Here is a 5,000-nt window from a genome sequence, read left to right as displayed (position 1 = left end):
CTGAGACTGTCATTTACAGCAAGAAGGAATTAAGTGGTACTAAGCACACTTCCTTGTGGGACGCCTTCGAATTGAGGAAAGGATGACGTGGAAGAGGCAATTTTGACCTGGAAAATGCTTTTAGAAAGGAAGGATTTAATGAAAACGCCCATGTTTCCACGTAAACCTAAGGAGGACAATTGTTGGAGGATATGATATCGCCTTGTGGTATCATGTTTTTTTCTAGATCAAAGAATATGGCTAATACGGATTCATGGCGTGCAAATGCCGATGTAATGTATGTCTCGAAATGGGCAAGTGGGTCTGCTGTACTTCGGCTTCATTCAGAAACCAAACTGGGAAGGGGAAAGGAGATTATGAGATTCAAGGTACCACATTAAACGGAAGTTAACCATTCGTTCTAGTAGTTTGCACAAGCAGCTAGTTAGAGCTATGGGGCGGTAATCTTGGGGTAGGGTACCTGATTTATTGGGTTTTAAGAAAGGTAGGATATGAGCATCTCGCCAATGAGAAGGAAAATTTCCTGACATCCATATGTGGTTGAAAATAGTTAAAAGGAAGGATAGAGAGGAAGATGGGAGGTGTTGGAGCATACGATAGTGAATACCATCAGGGTCTTCATGAGTGTTGTGGCACGACTGTAATGCAGCGTTGAGTTCAGAAGAAGAAAAAGGAGCATTATAGGACTCATCAGAGGATAGGGTGAAGGTAATAGGGGTGCATTCCTTGATGGCTTTAATGGAAGAAAAGTGTGGGGAAAGGTGAGAGCCACTACTGACCTGGCTGAAATAGTTGCCCAGTTCATTAGCTATTTCGACAGGCTCAGAGATGAGAATATCTCGAATATGGAGGACGGGTGCAGGATGGGGGGGATGTTTGCCTGATAATTTATGGATCCGTCGCCAAACAGCTGAAATAGATGTAGATGTAATTGAGGAAACATAATTTTGCCAGCTATTTGTTTTGTTGTTTCTAATTGTACGGCAAAGATGGGCAGATGCTCTTTTAAAGGAAATAAGGGCTGATAGCTGATGAGGGGTGTCTTGTTTGTAGCAATAGCCGTTCGTGGCTGCTCGTTTTAAGCGAAGCGCTTTGGTGCAATCAGAATTCCACCATGGAACACATTTAGAGGTATAAGGTCTTGAAGTTCGAGGAATGGCTGTACAGGCAGCTCTTAGGATCGCAGTTGTAAAACAATGTAGCATATCTGAAATGGATGGTAAGGGGGGTGGAGGGATAGGTATAGTAGACAGTGAAGTGAAAGTATGCCAGTCAGCTCTATCAAAGCACCAGCGTGGAGGATTAGGAAGTGGTACATATGAAATAAGAGAAAGGAGTATTGGGAAGTGGTCACTATAGGGGAAGTGGTCTAGAACTGACCAATGGAAATCTAAATGTAAAGTAGGAGAGCATAGAGAGGAGTCAAGGCATGAAAAGGATTGTGTGCGCATGCCAAAGTGTGTGGGGCGATCTGAATTAAGAATAATTAGGTTATTTGTGAAGAGGAAGCGTTCTAGAGATCGGCCTCGGGAGTTGGTGGTAGAGTCACCCTACAGAGTGTGGCGGCAGTTGAAATCACCAACTACGAGGAATGGTGGTTGGAGTTGGGAAATTAGAGTTTCAAAGGCAGCAAGGTCAATGGGATGGGATAGGTAGAAGTAGACTGAAATCACTGTGATCCAGCGGCGAAGAAAGATGCGAATAGCTGTGCACGGGGCAGAAGTTTGTATGGGAGGTATGACATAAGGTGTTTTATGATGGATAAGTATAGACGAGACATAAAGGGAGTGTGGGGAAGAGATAAAATGGTAATTGGGAATTGGAATAGGAGGGTGTGTGAGGAAAGTCTCGGAGGCAGATAAGAGATGGATTATAAGAAGCAAGGATATGACGTAGGTCTGGTCTATGAGAGCGGAAACCGCGAATATTCCAATGTAGGAGAGCAATTCTTAGTTGATTTACAAATGATAACGCAAGTACGTGTTGGGGAATTTGAAGGGGAAGGAGCTAGGGGGTGTAAAGGAGGGATATTAGGAGGTAGGGAATCTGGAGAAGGGCATTGTTGTGATATGAATGATTCTCCTGTGTATCCGGCAGGAGGTGCAAAGGGTAGAGAGGATGGAGGGAGGGAGAGTGTTCTGATAGTTGGGAGGGAGGGGGGTGGGTGGTGGTGGGAGGGAGTTCATGTGGGGGGAGTATTGGTAGGAGGATGGATATCGGAAGGATGGATAGTTGGAGTTGAAGGGGATGTGTTGTCTTGGGAGGGATTAGGTGGAAGGGGTGTAGGGGTGCTTTGAGTAAGAGGGGGATGGATATCAGGAGGATGGGTATTGGGAGGATGGATATCGGTAGTGGACAGAATTGAAGGGGTTAGGTTGTGGTGAGAGGGAGTAGTAGGAAGGGGTGTACGAGGGGGATGGATATCAGGAGGATGGGTATTGGGAGGATGGATATCAGTGGTGGACGGGATTGAGGAGGTTAGGTTGTGTTGAGAGGGAGTAGGAGGAAGGGGTGTAGGGGGAATATTAGTAGGAGGGGTATGAATATCGGCAACCACTTCAAGTGTGGAAGGAGCATGAGTTATGGGATCTTGTGTCTTAAGCATATAACTTTGGATGTCATCCATTGTTTCTGCAGTGGAATTGGTTGGAGAGTTTGGTTGAGAAGTAATTGTCTCTGCAGTGGAGTTGGTTGGGGAGTTTTGTGGGATAAAGGTTTTCTTATGAGGGGGGGAAGAGGAGACTAGTGTCTCAGGAATAAAGGTAAAGGTAGGTGGTGATTGTGCTGTAGGGGAAGAAGGGTTAGAACGTTTAGTCTGTCTACTGCGGGTAGTGCAGGGAGGGAGAGGGGGTGTTGTTGGGGCTGTTGAGATTGGGGTGTCTGGGTTTAGAGTAGCAAAGGAATTGGTCTGAGGGAGGTAGAATGTAGAAGTGGAAATGGGGACCTTGGGGTGGAGGAGGGGCTGAGCGAACGATGTTACTAGAGTATGGAGTATGAGAGAAACCTTGTTGACATGCTTCCTGTCTGGCTTCACGTAAAGTGAGACCATTTTTGTATTTGAGAGTTGCTACCTCAGATTAAAACTTGCAAGTGGGACAGCCTCTATAAAATACATTATGGGGGCCGCTGCAGTTAACACATGTTCGTGTTTGTGCTGAGCAGTTTCATTGATTATGACCAGGTTGGGCACATATGGGGCATCGGTCTATGGAACGGCAATATTTGGCAGGATGCCCAAAGCGCCAACAGTTTTGACATTGATGGGGAGGGGGTTGGTATGGTCAAACAGGGAGGGATTGTCCACCGATGTAGATACGTAAGGGAAGGTCATATGTACGGAAGGTAATTTTGGCAATGTTGGTCGGATTCTTTCGTTGACCTTTAGGAGGAATGGTGTAGCAATGTACTGATTTCACATTTTGGTCTTTGAGGCATCCTAATAAGTCTTCTCCACAGTCTGACCAATCTTTGGTATCGACTGGGCAGTTTGCTGGGGAGAGAGAGACAGTTCCGGTACAGGTATTAAGGGTTGGATGAGGTTCTGCAGGAATGGGGTTGCCAGAATGATCAGTTAAATTTGATAGTGCTATAGAATCAGTTTCTGATCTGACTGTTACAAGACGGGAGCGATCGCGTCTGATATAGAAAGGGACTCTACCTACTTGTTTTTGGAGGCATTGTTGAAAGAGAAGAGTGTTGCCTGAGTAAGGAGCTGTAGAAGGGATCACGAAAAATTGGTCCCATTGGTGGTGGATGGTCGGGGACGTGTTGAAGAGGGAGTATTACGGAATGATGGAGAATAAGGCAGCAAGGTAGTAATAAGGGAGGATTGGTTGCTTGATGAAAGTTGAGGGGGTAGAGTTGATGAATTTGAGGAAGTTGGGTGGGTAGGAATGCCTTCTGGAGATTGATTCTCTGCTTGGGTGGGTAATGGAGAGCCTGGTTGGGGCTATTTGATAAAGGGGCTAGCCTCATTGCCTCTAATAAAGGGATTACATTTTCATTACTGGTCATGGGGAACCTGGATTATATAAAAGGCATCAACTGGTCCACCTCCATCGCTAGTGAAAGGTAAGGGCAAGATTAGTCGGGAGTACCTTGCCCATAGTTCCTGCAGGCTGTTCAGGACTGGCACAAGGTCAGCCTTTCATCCTCTCAGCACGGCTCTCACACCTTAGGAAGGAGATAGTAGAAGGGGATGGAGAAGGGATGGAAACAAAAGCTAGAGGGGATAAAGACCATGCAAAATTAGTTGAGTCGAGGGCTGAGGCCCTAGGCAGGGGAGATCCCTGCGACAACAACGGGCAAGGAATTGGGGGGGGAGGTAGAGAAAAGACCATGCAAAGTTGAGCTGGGGGTTGAGGGCCAAGCTACGAGTGATACCCTACATTGGGCCGCAGTCCCCGTCTCCTCAGCCCCCCCCCCTCCACGACAACAACGGGCAAGGGATTGAAGCATGTTGATAAAGAGGCAATTCTCAATGCCTCTAACAAAGATATAAATCATTACTGGCCATGGTAAGCTGAGAAGTTTGTGATGAAGAGAAATGGTTCACCCCTTTGGGTCCCCATGAGGGGTAAGGACTAGTTAATGAAATAGAGACTATTGCGCCCATTGCTCCCTGAGACTGTTCTCACTTCCTGCAGTAACGTTTACTGAATGTATTGTTCATAGTAAACCAACTTATCCATTTCTAAATTGAGACATTTTCTGTATTTTGTCCTTCCACAGGACATTGAGACATCATTTATAGGTTTAGTCACATTTTTGGGCCCAACTTGTAGGGACCTAATTGTTTTGCATCATCTTGGGTCTTATTTAGTTTCATGGTTATTACTCTGGCATTTTGACATCACATATTGATTTTGAATGAAAAAGACTTCTTTGGAGTATTTAAAGCATTAGTCTTGACTAACTAAAAGTATATACCCATACTAGCCTATGCATAGAGTGGGGGAATTGATGAAATGTTTTCAAAAGCCCCAGCTTCCAAGATCCCT

Source organism: Penaeus vannamei, chromosome 17, assembly GCF_042767895.1.
Source record: "Penaeus vannamei isolate JL-2024 chromosome 17, ASM4276789v1, whole genome shotgun sequence".
Lineage (NCBI taxonomy): Eukaryota > Metazoa > Arthropoda > Malacostraca > Decapoda > Penaeidae > Penaeus > Penaeus vannamei.
The sequence above is the reverse complement of the archived record's forward strand: the minus strand, read 5'-3'. Positions refer to the sequence as shown.